Source organism: Megalobrama amblycephala, linkage group LG14 (genome assembly GCF_018812025.1).
Source record: "Megalobrama amblycephala isolate DHTTF-2021 linkage group LG14, ASM1881202v1, whole genome shotgun sequence".
In the NCBI taxonomy this organism is placed as follows: domain Eukaryota; kingdom Metazoa; phylum Chordata; class Actinopteri; order Cypriniformes; family Xenocyprididae; genus Megalobrama; species Megalobrama amblycephala.
The window spans coordinates 44,129,274-44,144,613 of record NC_063057.1 but is presented as its reverse complement, the minus strand read 5'-3'; the positions used below and the strand labels follow the sequence as shown (position 1 = coordinate 44,144,613).

Sequence of the window (15,340 nt, the reverse complement as noted above, 5' to 3'; positions counted from 1 at the left end):
ATTATTGCCATTCAACATTACAGTGTAATTAAAAGCTATCAATTTTAACATTTATTAGGCTCCAAAAAAAATAAAATAACTTATTTTAAATGAACTTCACATAAATACGGTGACCGGGAGGGGACGTGTTCGGTTCACTTAGTTTTGTCGTGGCCATGAGATCATTTTGTCGAGGTATGTCGTGTTAAGGGAACGATATATTTTTCTCGATATAATTTCTCATGGCCACGAGTTAAATGTGTAAACAACCTGCGTGACCATAGCAACCTGGAATTATCTGAAATGGATTGGCCTATAATAATATTTATTTTTCATTAAGAAAAAGCACAGAATTAAGAAATAATTATTTTAACATATTGCCTAGTGTCTTTTAAATCCATTCACTGATCGTACATTTTTATTTAACATTTGTATATTATTTTTTATTATTATTATCATTATTGGTTACATTTTTGTTCATTGTTATGTATTTGCTTTGTTTTCCCCTTTATTTCCCGTATCTCTTTACCTTTCTGTAGGCCTATATTATGTTAGCTATATTTTATAAACACTGTAAATGCCCGATCATGCCAATAAAAATGTGACTTTATGACTATTTCTCTGTATACTACACAGTAACCTATGTGAAGTGTCATGTCTTGTTTTGGTGTTGTTTCATGTTCACATTTTATGGTTTATTTCCATAGTGTGGCGAGCAGGGCAGGCGAGAGCCGTGAGGGAACGGCGCGAGGCCAGTGGCGCGAGAGTTAATGAGCTCCACCTGGGAGGCGCACCGGCCTTGAGTCTCTCACGGAGGAGCTCCGGAAGCATAAATGGAGGAGCGACGACAGTGAAGGATGAGAGAGGACCAGGCCTGGACTTTATTTTATGTTTTATTATGTTTGTGTGGCCGGCAGACGTCCGCGAGGGTCTGCCGGCATTACTTTTGTTTTGTTCTTTGTTTATTTTATTAAAGATTGTTTTAACGTTCGCCGGTTCCCACCTCCTTCTTCCCATACTTACGAACTGTGTTACACAGTTATGCTTTGTTTTATGCTATGTTTGTTTTCTGTGTTTTGCCATGTGATTTTCCCATTGCCCTCATGTGATCATGTCATCTGCTTCCCCTGTCTCATGTGTCATGTTCTGATTGGTTGTCTTTGTCATGTGATTTCAGTTCTGTCCTGTCATTGGTCCTTTGTCTTCATTGTTCACAGGTGTTCCTTGTTATTAGTCTCTTTGTATAAATAGCCCTCATGTTCCATTGTTACCTTGTCTAGCTTTGTTTATATGTAACCTGTTGTTGGTGAATGTCAGGATCTATGGTCAAGTCAAGTCAAGCCACATCTGTGTTCATGTTCCTGTTCCTGTTTGTATTTTGAATTTATATTATTAAAACTGCACTTGGGTTCTACCTACGCTCGCCTCCAGTGGATCCTTTACGTTACATGAAGATAGGCTACATGAGTGTCTGTTATCATTCGTAGCCCCTCGTGCCCGTGACAGCATTCGAATAAAGTTCCAAAATGCATTATTAATAATAGGCACAAAAATTCAGAACACAACTACAAGCCAAGTATACTTAGATTACTTCATTATACTTTAAGTATATCTCAATCAAAAGGTCGAATAAAGGATAGGCCAAATATATTTGGACTTTTCTGTCAGTATAAGTCAAGTATAGTTAATATATTTTTAAGTATATTTCTGAGAAGTACATAAAAAGTAGTCTGAAAGTATATTTTCTTATTTTTTGTTTAAAAGAAGTATACTAATAGCACACTTGAATAAACTCTTTCGTAAAGGGTAGTGTTGTGTCAGATCAATCATGAAATATGTTAAAATAATAACAAAAATATTTTACAGGATACACTATATTTTTGCTGGATGCCAAACAACAGTTAAACAGGTTGTGTTTACAGAAGGATGGATGGATGGATGTGCTGTCAGTCCAGTCTTCATTTCTTCTAAGTGGAGGAACCATAACTGCATTATCTACAGCACCATTAGCTGGCGGGTGGTAAAGGCAGGAATGAAGGTGACAAATATATTTTTTTCCTTCCAGAAAAGCAGAGAAATATGTAATAACCCAGTAATAAAAATAGCTGTAATAATAACCCAGTGTCAACCACCAAATCCACCAAGCAAGTCTATGAGTAAGAAGTAGATATATTCACTGTGCTGTGAGTACAAGCTGAATATTTCATGTACAGTATAGTAACTTCTGGTAATTCAATTTTACGGACCTCGCCAATGTTTGATTGCACTGATCAGCACAGTTTAGCGTAATATCCAATCTTTTAACACTTTCTGCATGTTGCAGCTGAGCAGTTCATAGCACCAGCTAAGTGTGCCTCCGATGCACAGTGAAAGTATGACTTTCTCTTCCACATCTGAGCAGAATTGAGGTGCATGTGATGGTTTCCCCCCTGTTCTGTGTTTTACTGTGTGCCGCTTGTATGGGGAAGGCCAATTTGAAATCGATTTAGCCTGATGACAGCATATTCAATCTGGCTTGCTATCATAACAGCTCTGTCCAGCGTGAGATCAGTTTCTAGTAAAAGTCTCTCACGTACTTGTGGGCTAAGCACATTCTACTGTATACTTACTGATCATGAATCATTCCATCATTACTGGCACCAAACTTGCATGAAACAACAAGCTCTCTTGCTGTACAACTATCTTGTGAAGTGCATGACAGCATTTACAGAATGCATGTTGTTCAGCTACTATGTTAGCTTTTGGCACCAAGTAGGCTTTCAATTTGTTCGGCAATGAGTAGAAAATCTGTTGCCCCTGTGTGCCAAGGCAGTGAAGCTGTACAACTCTTCATCTTTCATCCGACCAAACATCCCATGTAGCATCAATAAATCATAGGTAATTTTCAAAGATCAGCAGTCAAAAAAAAAGAAAAAAAAGAAGCAGAATCCTCATTGTTAGTTTGTGGTACCTGTCAGGAGTTAAATTGACCTTATTTACTTTGTTAGTGCATATTTCTAGTCTTGTGGTGAACAATTAATCCATGCAAGATAGTACACAGAAAAAAATTGTTTGTTGCGGTAATCTTTAATCAAAATCTGAACAGTTACTTCCAGTCTGGAATGGCGTTCCTTCTCTGATGACGTCAGTTTGACGGCTTGGGTTGAAAGCGCTTAAACCACTCCCTTGCAACCGTTAGTGTGCTATGAGTAAGAGATGGAGAGGAGGAGCGCTAAAGTAAAACTCTGCCCTCTATTCAATATTCCGTTTCACTTGGAAATACGTCACAACACTGGAGAAAAGACATTTGCAGCTTCCGGTTCACAGGGACTTTAATAAACAAAGCACACAAGACAGGAGTAGTAAACTTCATCCATCTTGTTTACTCATCACTTCAGCTCTCCACACACACTTCAACAGTTCTAACTTCCTCTTTGAAAAGAGTAGTCAATAATACAATCCTACCCACAACACAGCAACACACCTGATTGGCTTTTCATACAGTAGTTTTCTGGTTCATAACATGTTAAAGAAAGTTAAAGAATATCAAAGAGTCATTGTAAGCTTGTATACTGAAACAAACGCAGTATCCGGTGACTGAAACCAAACTTTTTTGAGAACTCTGGTTGCAGCGTTGTTGTGTAGACGGTGAAAACGGAAACTGTGGCCAGTGACATCGGAGTGCTCGCTGTTATCTCCTTTGTTTGATGTCAGATTGTGTCCCCGTCTTCGTGTGAGCCTTCAAGCATCGTCTCTTCTCTGCCATGCTCTCCGGTTTACTACCAGCCACGATCTCCTTACCTGCAACACAAAGGACAGTATTACCATCCAGTTATCATCCACCTGCACTTATATTTGCCATTCACTCACCTGTTTCACTTATCCTCTCTGCTGTACGTTCAATGAACATTACCTACCTGCATTCTGTTGTCTGCGTCCCTTTTGTTTGTAACAAAAGACCGGACCAACACCTCCGGACCCGTTTCAAGAGCTCGTGGATGTGTTACGCCGAACACTCACCTCCCATCCACCGACATCTCCACCAGCGATCAACTCCGTCAACACTGCCGTCACTTCTTCTCCACCTGTTTACGCCAGTCCCATGGCCAAGCCAGCTCCCTTCTCTGGCTCGGCGGAGGACTGCAATGGCTTCCTCCTGCAGTATTCGCTGGTCCTGGAGATGCAACCGCACTTGACGACCCTGGCGACCACGCTAAGGTAGCTTTCATCCTATCCCAATTGAATGGCAGAGCACTTCAATGGGCTGAAACTACTTGGTCGCAAAATAGTGCAGTCACTCACCAGTTTTGTGTCCCATTTTAAGGAAGTTTTCGGTAGACCTGCTGGGGATCGATTGGTGAGCAATTATACCACTTGAAACAAGGTACCATGACTGTTAATGAATATGTCCTTACGTTTAGGACCCTTGCTGCCGCTAGTGGATGGAATGAACAGTCTCTGTTAACCACCTACCGTCAGGGCCTCGATCCACGAGTGCGGTTGCATCTCGCTGCATATGAGGATTCCATTGGGCTAGAATGATTCATCCAACTCTCCATTCACTTCGCCACTCATATGCAGTCGTGTCCCGAAGAACACCAGGGCCAGTCAATATTTACATCTTCCCTTCGCCAGCCAGAATCCATCAGCCCTCCAGAACCAGCCGACGAGCATATGCAGCTGGAAAGTAACCGGTTGACTTTTGCTGCATGGCAGAGGCGGCTGACCCAGGGATTGTGTCTATATTGTGGTACTCCTGGGCATGTCATCTCAGCATGCCCCACTCATCCTCCTCGTCCCATGGTGAGTGCCATTCTTCCTCCTATGAATAAGATGAAGCCCCTCACTACTACATCCGCCTGTCTACTTCCCCTGCTGCTTCGAGTTTCTTCTTTGTGGCGAAAAAGGACGGAGGCTTGCGGCCTTGCATATATTACTGGGCTCTCAACAAGTTAACAGTCAAATTCCGCTACCCACTTCCCCTCGTCCCAGCGGCTTTGGAACATCACTGCGGTTCCACTGTATTCACCAAGTTGGACCTCCGCAGCACCTATAACCTCATCCGAATACGTGAGGGGGACGAGTGGAAGACAGCCTTTGTGACCCCTACTGGACACTATGAGTACTACGTGATGCCGTATGGCCTGGTCAACGCCCTCTCCGTATTCCAGAATTTCATCCACGAGGTGCTCTGGGAGTTCCTCCACAAGTTTGTTCTAGTCTACATTGATGACATCCTAATCTACTCCCGGAGTATGGCCGAACATCGCCACCACGTTGCAGAGGTCCTGAAACGCCTGAGGGAGTTTCATCTGTTCCTCAAGGCCGAAAAATGCTCATTCCATCAACCCTCAGTGCAGTTCCTTGGCTACAATATCAGCAGCAGTGGCATCCAGATGGACGAGGTGAAGGTTGAAGCCATAAAGAACTGGCCAACTCCATCCACCATCAAAGAACTCCAAAAATTCCTTGGATTTGCCGACTTTTACCGTAGATTCATCCAGAACTACAGCTCCATCGCAAATCCACTCACTAACCTCCTCCGCCACAAGCCCAAGTCTCTGTCCTGGTCACCATCTGCCACAGATGCCTTCAACACCCTAAAGGAAGCCTTCACCAGCACACCGCTCCTCGTGCATCCTGACCCAGAAAAGCCCTTCATTGTTGAAGTAGATGCATCAACCACAGGAGTAGGAGCGGTGTTATCGCAGCAGCAGGGGAATCCAGCCAAAATCCATCCATGTGCCGCCTTCTCTTAACTCCCCGAGGTCTGAAAACGTGCCGGCGCGTTTTGCAGGATTTTTTTCACATTGCAGCAAAACAGACTTAAAATACTCCGTCATTTCTTGTCATAGAGACATAAGTAATATATCAATTGAAACTATAGAATGTCTTCTTTTATTTGTGTACACTCAGAGTAAAAACACAATGTTGTGCTTTTTGTAAAATAAAGAAAACTAACATGATGCGTGATCTCTCCTCTCCCTCTGAATGAAGTCCAATCTGATAGTTCTCAGAAAATGAACTGTAACTTATGAATACTAATGACAAAAAAATGACACTTACGTCTAAAGAAACGTTGAAATGTCAGGTTTTAAATCGTGCAAGTCAAATCGAAAACAAACATTCTGTGTTTATGTAATCTGTATGAAAAGAGAGCCATGTCAGAAGTACGTGATTCAGCTCATTATCCGCTAATGCGGCCACGCCCACGGAGCTAGCGCTATTCAGACGCAAATTCAGAGGCAATACATGCATTCATCGTCTCAATCGTGTATTTATTGTCTTTAAAAGTGTTTATTTGGATGTTAAAGCCATGGTTAGCGATCTGTAGAAGACATGCCGTTAGTTCCTAGTTCCTTTTCTTCTTTATATGAATTTGTGGCCTAAAGGTGTACAGAGAGCGCCCTCCGGCTGCAAGTATGAATTAAAAACACCATTCCTGAAATGTCCTCTTCTTCTTTAGAATAATTTGTGGACTAAATGTGCACAGAGAGCGCCCTCCGGCTGCAAGTATGAATACACTTGAAATGAAAACACAGTATCCAGCACTCATAGTGATGACAATAAATATTACTTCTCAGTATAGAAAATTGACATAAATATATAAGAATCCATCAATATTTCTCCAAATGTGCATGCTTTTAAGCTAAAAGCCTATATGAAATGCCATAGAGGTAACAGACACTTTGCATCACAGAAATACATTATATTTTAAAGAATATAATAGAATACCATTATTTTAAATTGTAATAATATTTCACAGTATTGTTTATGATGAGCTGAGACATTATTACAGAGGGTTTTTTCACAGCCTACCTGACTGAAAGGCCTCATTAATATGCAAGTCATTTCAGGTCATTATTATGTGATTCTTTTGTCTTCTCAGGTGTAAATGGCCCATTATTCATGCAGATTCACGCCTCCACACATACTGTTTCTCTTGACAAAAAGAGTCTTACAAAAACTAATTCAATATATTGTTTTATATGAAGGAGTAGGCAGCATAATTTTTACATAATTCTGAAGCAAAAACTCTAGTCTACAACCTCCAATACCCAAAAGTCTTGTGAACACAGATTTAATATATATTTCTTGGCCTTATTTCAGTGACTTAAGTTTTTTGTTTTTTCAATAACCACGCATAAACATTATTCCTTCAAAAATACAAACATGTACATACATGTTCCTCACATATTATTGTAGCCTAGTTTGTGCTGAATACAGTGTATAAACACTTTTGTCATTTATATGTTTATGAACAACTGAAAAAAGCACAAATGTCAGGGCATGTCAAAACTTCTCCAAGCCCCAAATCAGCCTCAGACTCCAGAGGGTTAAGTACTCTAAGTTACTTCTCTTAAGTAACTTAGAGTACTTAAGAGACGCCAAAAGACTGAATCCACTGTAAGCATGTTGGGCGTTATTCTTCACACGTTTCCTCTTCAGTATCTCCTATCGTCCAGGTCCCAAGAATGTTAAGGTAGACGCCTTATCCCGTCTGTACACCCCAGATGAAAACCACGAAAAACCTGAATCAAAGAACATTATCGTGAGTCCCATCAGATGGTCTGAATCCACCATTCCCTCCTCCAATGCCTCCACAAACACTCTGCGGGGCTGCCCACCACGTTTGCAATACATCAATAGGACACGGCCACCCTGGGGTCAATTTTTATTTATTTATTTAACCTTTATTTAACCAGGAGAGTCCCGTTGAGATTAAAAACGTCTTTTTCAAGGGAGTCCTGGCCAAAAGGCAGCAACATTTACACAATTATAAACATACAAATTCAAATTCAAACTTTATTTCAGACTCATAAAAGGTCCATAAAAGCATTTAAACAATACAAACAAACAATAACAATACAACAAAACAATACAATAACAAATTAGGAACCATATAAGCACTTTCTCCAGTGTCTCCAGAGCTCGGAGCTAAATCTGACAGTGCTCTGCTCAGGCATTGTTAAAACATTTATAATATCATTTTGTGAGAGCTCAAGGCACTTCGTAAATGTATACACAAAATTCCAAATTACCGCACTTAGTGTGGGAACATTATTTTGAACAAATAACAAACTGGCACTTGTCCATCGAGGGACCTTCAATAACATGCAAAGTGCATCATTATATGCAAATAAATATACATTATATACAAAGAAACATTAAAATAACACAGGTTATGAAAAACAATTGCACATTATTGAGGCAGTCTCTATTGCTTTCAGCTTAGTTTTAAAAGCATTTAAGGACAAGAGCTCAGTCAGTTTCCAGTCCTTCTGCAACATGTTCCAAGCAAAAGGAGCTGAGTGGACAAAGGCTTTCTTCCCCAACTCAGTGCGGGCAAAAGGAACAGAGAGCAACAGCTGATCGTTTGATCGCAGAGAGTAAGAGTCAACACTTCTTTGTGTGATTAAAGTACAAATGTACGGAGGCAGTAATCCAAGCATAGCCTTGAAAATAAAAGTGTACCAATGTCTTTGCCTCCTAGTGGCCAGAGAAGGCCATCCCACTCGTGAATACAAATCACAGTGATGCATCATGGCGGTAATCTGGTGGTAATCAACAGATTCTCTAGTAATCGACAGAGTCTTGCTGACTGGTATCCTTAAAAGTGCTAAATAGGATGTTTTGTTTTACATTTTTGCAATATTACTTGAAACTGTCTTTACTAACTGATAAAAGACTATTTATTAGGTGCACTGAAAGGAATAATATTAATATACATCATCTGTGCATGAGGTAGGGCCTTAAAAACATCAGCCAATCGTTTACGCGATCATCGCGTAAACGATTGGCCCTCTGGCTTGTCAATCACTGCCGTGACGTTCTTTGTGAGAGACGTGTGCGGATTGGCCCTCTGGCTTGTCAATCACTGCCATGACGTTCCTTGTGAGAGACGAGCGCGGCTGCACAACTGCAGATTATGAGTTACCTGTGGTGAGTCCGACATAATGAATCCACTAACACGACACAGCGAATACCGGTGGTAAACACTCGTGTTCCAATACTCGTGCACGAGTTTTTGGAGGCGTTCCTTTGAAATGAGCTGTGAAGGAGGGTGGTTGTTCTTAAGCATGTGCTCATTTCAAAAACTCAGTAACTGTTCCTCCTAAAAGATCCTATTTAGCACCTTTAAGAGGCCTGCCCACTGCAATGGAGACTGCTGATCTCATGTTCAACCAAAACTTCAGATATTACGGAATTCCTGAGGACATTGTATCGGATTGTGGGCCACAGTTCATCTCCAGAGTATGGAAGGCATTCTTCTCTCTCCTAGGTGTGACTGTAAGCCTCTCCTCTGGATACCACCTGCAGTCGAACGGGCAGACGGAGAGGAAGATCCAGGAGATTGGCTGGTTCCTCCGAACCTTCTGCCATGGCCACCTGGACTCTTGGAACCAGTTTCTGGGTTGGGCCGAGTACGCACAGAATTCCCTGCGCCAACCTACCACTGGACTCACTCCCTTCCAGTGCGTACTCGGTTACCAACCCCCACTCTTCCCCGGTCAGGGGAACCGTCGAATGTACCAGCTGTCGACTACTGGTTCCGAGAGAGCGAGAAGGTCTGGGACGCAGCCCACCATCATCTAAAACAAGCTTTGCGCAGATGCAGGATGACAGCCGACCTTAGACGTTCCAATACGCCAGTCTACCAACCAGGACAGAAGGTCTGGTTATCAACTCGGGACATCAGACTGCGTATGCCCTGCCGAAAGCTCAGTACCAGATTCATTGGCCCCTTTTGTATCACGAAGCAGATCAACCTGGTCACCTACCAGCTTAAGTTACCTTCTCAATACCGTATTCATCCTACCTTCCATGTTTCGTTGTTTAAACCTCACCACCCTTCCGTTTCTGTCTCCACAGAGCCTGGCTCAGCAGCTGAACACCCCCTTCCTCTAATCCTGGAAGATGGAGCCGCTTACCAGGTTAATGAGATCTTGGACTCCCGGTGTCTACTGGAGTACCTGGTGGACTGGGAAGGCTACAGTCCTGAGGAGCGCTCATGGGTACCCAGAAATGACATCCTAGACCCCAACCTGCTCGACACTTTCCACGCCTCTCATCCAGATCGACCTGCCCCACATGGAAGAGGATGACCACCACGATGTCGGGGGGTACTGTCACAGACACGCCAGGCTCCACCATCACCCAATCACAGCGCACTCCCTCACCAGAGTTCAGATGTTCAATAACCATCACCTACCTGTATTCTGTTATTTCCGTCCCTTCAGTTTGTAATATAAAATATATATATATATATATATATATATATATATATATATATATATATATATATACACACACACACACATATTATATATATATATATATATATATATATATATATATAAAAAATGTGAATAATTTTAACAAAATAAGAGACCATAATGCATGTTATTTTATGTTTAGTACTGTCCTTAGTAAGATATTTAAAATAAAGATGTTTACATATGGTCCACAAGACAAAAAATGGCTGAATTTATTAAAAAAGTTTGGGAACCATATATATATATATATATATAAAATTAAAAACGTAATTGTCAATAGAAAATTTTAATATACAAGTTGGGTGGCCTTGGCATACCAACTAGTTCTTAACTAATGCGTTTGTTATACAAAGATGAAACTGTAGTGATGGGGTAAAAAATATAAGAGCAACTTTTCTTAATGATCTGCAGAAAATGAGTACAAGAAGAGTTATTTAAGTTATACAATAGTCAGCAATTTTTATAGCATCCTAACAGGATATCACATGTTCTTGACCACAGTGGTCTAAAAGTAACAGTTTGAAAGAAGAAGTGTAGAGCAGTGCAGTCCACCTAAAGAAACAACTTCTAGTCTTGCGTTTAACTCCAGCAGACTGAATATGTCTTATTACGGCAATATCAACATTCCCGATACACATGGGATGGACAGTGAAGATGAAGAAGAGATGAATATCTATGCTAATGCTGATCCTATAAACAGTTTTGAAATCAGGACAGAAACGGATAACTCCAAGAGACACCAAACTCCTCAACACACAGGTACTGAGACTCATTCATTATTTCACACACATTTGAGTCATATGAGTAATTGTCTTCATATCTGTGGTGTTCAGGAAGTGATAGTGTGAAGATCAGAAGCTCCAGAGCAGCTGCAGTGTGTTTGGTGCTGCTGTGTGTTCTTCTGCTGACTGCAGTCATAGTTCTGGGTGTCTACATCCATACAAAGAGCATCAACTACACAGAAGAGAAAAACCAGCTACTAAACATGATTACCAACATCACAGAAGAGAGACCAGCTACTAACCAAAATAACCAACATCGCAGGAGATAAAGACCAACTACTAACCAAAAATACCAACCTTACTGAGGAGAGAGGCCAACTACTAACCAATATCACCAACCTGACAGAAGAGAGAGATGTATTATCATCAAATAACAGTGACCTTATCAAACAAAGAAACCAATTAAATCAGGAGAAAAATGAACTGTTAAAAATGGGTAATTATGAACTACAAACAAGTTTTGTTTTACAGGATACATATAGAAATTATTTAGATGCATCTGGTTAAAAATAAGTTAGATCAGTGCTAATAGTAAAATTGCTTTGGTTTACAGATGGATGGGTTTATTATCAATCCAGTTTTTACTTCATTTCCTCTGGGTGGAAGAGCTGGGCTGAGAGCACAAGATACTGTACAGACAGAGGAGCAGATCTGATCATCATAAACAACAAAGCGGAACAAGTGAGTGAAACTACTTTTCTAACTATAGATAATAGTCTATAGGAAGAACTTATTTTTTTACACTTTTACTTTATTCTGTTATTGTTTCATGAAAAGCGTCTATTGTTAATTCTCTTTAAGACATAAATGTGTAATTGTTTTATTTTCTTAGGATTTTATTAAGAAAATGTTTTGTACTCAGGTCTGGATTGGGCTGACTGACAGTGAAGTGGAGGGCAGCTGGAAATGGGTTGATGGCAGCAGACTTATCTCCGGGTGAGAAATCACTGAACTGAACTGAATAATATCTAATAAAGGATTCTCACAGTCAGTATCATATCACTGATCTAATGCTGATCTATATTTTCAGGTTCTGGGCATATAAAGAGCCTAATGGACATAGAAAAGAGAACTGTGCTCTAAGTCAAGCATCAGGATGGGCTGATTATCCATGCAATGATAAGTTTCAATGTATCTGTGAGAAGAGCATTTTAAATTAAGTCAATGAGATGAAGGTTTATGTCAAAAAAAGACATAAAATTATTATTATTATTATTATATATTTTTTTGCCAAATATTATATATTACTTGATGTACATAACGAGCTAGCCAGGGCCCTGAAACGGTTCGAGGAACATTTAGAAGAGAAATTACCAGGTTAATAACGGTTAATAACGTTATTTTATCGTTCTGTTTAGGATTTTCATTTGGCAGTCAACCAAAATAGTGCGACCTATGCAAACATGAAGTTAATGCATCCAATGTGAGTGAAATTCCCACGCTCAGGTGTCAAGTCATCCTGTGTATGTTGCAAGACAATGTGCTGCATTAGCTGTTGAATCTCAGGAGTTTTTCAGAGAATATGTCATCATGGCAGGTTATATCCAGCATGGTGTTTTAATCAGCAAAAATTGCAGATTAGTATAGAACCATACTATTCACAGAATAAAATAAATAAATAAAAAGGATATATATATATATATATATATATATATTAGGGGTGTAACAGTACACAAACATGGCGGTTCGGTACGTACATCGGTTTTGGTTTGGTACGGGTTCTCTTTTTTTATTAAACAATGTTTCACTGAACCAACTGTGCCTCAGTCTTTAAATGTATTCAATTATAATTAAAATTTATTTAAGGAGAAAAATCTATCTGACATAATCATCAACACTCAAATAATAATAATAAAAAATGTATGTATTGTAAGCAAGTAAATTACACATAAGGCAGTTTTTGCATTAACTTTTGTTTCTCCAATTCGTTGTTGATATATAATCATTAACTCAGTGGCTGTCATAACTTGTTTTCATGATTTATTTAGGCCTTACATTAACTAACAGGTTAAGTAAAATATAATTAATATATAGGCTAATATAGTGCATTATATTTAGTGAAACAGTTCATTTTTCTAGCAAACTAACAAGCTGTTGACACTGAATGGCTTTTCTGAGGTAAATGTAATACTACATGACATGGTGTTTAAACGGCGGAAAGTTGTCAGTAAAACAAAGTTGTACTGTATCATTCAACATACCTTCATGTTCATTCTGTAGTATTAAGGAGAAAGGGATGATCGCGTTCACTCGCGCTCCGTGTGGCATTTATTGTTTGAATTTCATGATAAAATGGACAGAATTTGAAAGATGGCACTTTGTTTCTTATCAACAAAACACAGTGATTAATGCTGGTTAAAAAATAGGTTAGGCTAAAAAACATTACTGTGTGCACCCCCTTTTGGATTGGAGTGTGGATCGCCTGTATTCGTCATCATACTGCGTGAACTGAACCATGATGTCCGTACCGTGACGGTTCGGGACGAATACATGTACTGTTACACCCCTAAAAAAAAAAAAAAAAAAAAAAAAAAAAAATATATATATATATATATATATATATATATATATAATTTGTAAACATTAAAACATTTTGTTGTCAAAGTTAGTATTGTGGCTTTAAGTATGGTCAGACACTTGCGTGCTGTTAATATTATCAACCTTTTTTCCTAAATCAATCTTAAATGGAGGTGTTTCACCAGCAAATGTTGGAGATTTGAAGTTTTTGTCATTGAACGGTCTTACGGGTGTGGAACGACATGAGGGTGCAGTCACATTCAATTACATTATTTATCATTTTTTGAGTGAACTAATCCTTTAAATGTAGCTGATCTGTGGGCGCACAGTTTTTACTGAATTAGTTTACATCCCTATTTGAGAAATTTAGATGTCTTCTTTTTAAAGCACTATAGACTAGACTAAAACTCTCTTCTCCACTGCTCAAATGCATAAAACATTAGCCTTTTTAAATAAAGAAAATGCTGCACTTATTCAAAGAACCAGTCTCCAAGATGTATGCAGGACTTGAGGCGGGTGGAGCTACTTTACAAGGTTTTGCCAACAGTTTGAGTATCCGATGGAGTTATGAAGTTTATTCACAAGCTTTGGTATAAAGTATAGGCAAATTAATAATAAATAACATAACTAACTTGTATTTTTTACAGAAGGAACGCAGGAAGAGAAACGACCATTTGATAGAAAATTGCTGAGCATACATAAAATAATATTTCACCAAAAGCAACATTTCTGTCATTTACTTGGAACTTCTCATTTTTTGGATGAACTGTTCCTGTAAATTTAAGCTAAAATAAACTATCCTCTCATCTCCTGACTTCCTTTAACTATTTATAGTCTTTTAAAGAGGCAAGTGTTTAGATGAGACTCTCTCCTAATTTGAGACATACTAAATTATATTTTGAAGGTCATTAGAATGAAAAAAAAAAGATGGTTTTGTATGTGACTTGGCCTTTAACCAGCCTACAGATGGCTGGTGTCTCATAGCAACTGCAGGTGATACAAGCTTTAAGTTCTGGAAATGAAAACAGACTAAACTGTATCAAAATCAATTTCAGGCAACTGTTTACAAAACTTGTTTAATACATGTATGCGCATTTAAAAACACCTGAAGAAAGCCTGCGGTCACCAGGCCAGAAGCGTGTGTGTGTTCATTGTGTGTGATGCGCGAACACCTTTGAATGCCAGATATGTGGTGTTCACTTATATATTTGAACAGGGTTTATTTCCAGGTTGGAACTGTATACTCAAAATGTGACCTCATTTATTTAAAATGCATCTCATTTATATTGTTAACTATATTCTAAATAAACTACAAAAACAAACATAAAACTTCTTTGTACTTCTTTGATTCTTTACTTTTCTCTCAGATAGCCTACCTGATTGAAAGGCTCATTATGCGGGTCTTTGTCTCTTCAGGTGTGAATCACAGCATTATTCATGAAGATTCATGCCTCGGTGCATACTGTCTTCCTAAACAAAAAGTCTCTTACAAAATTTAAATCAATATATTGTTTTATGTGAATGAGTAGGCAGGGAAACTTTCACATTATTATGTAGCAAAAACTCTAGTCTACAACCTCCGATACCCAGAAGTCTTGTGGACACATATTTGCTATGTGTTTTGTGGCCTTATTTCAATGACTTACTTTTTTTCAATAACCACGCATAAATGTAATTCTCTCAAAAATACAATCATGTACATACATGTTGCTCACATATTATTGTAGCCTAGTTTGTGCTGAATACAGTGTAATGACACTTTTGCCATTAATATTTTTATAAGCAACTGAAAAAAGCACAAATGTC

General features: G+C 39.1%; 1 pseudogene; it reads left to right on the top strand.

Annotated features, from left to right (window-relative positions):
* The first annotated feature begins 10,575 nt into the window (after window positions 1-10,575).
* Window positions 10,576-12,666, top strand: LOC125245887 (annotated as a pseudogene).
* The last annotated feature ends 2,674 nt before the right edge of the window (window positions 12,667-15,340 follow it).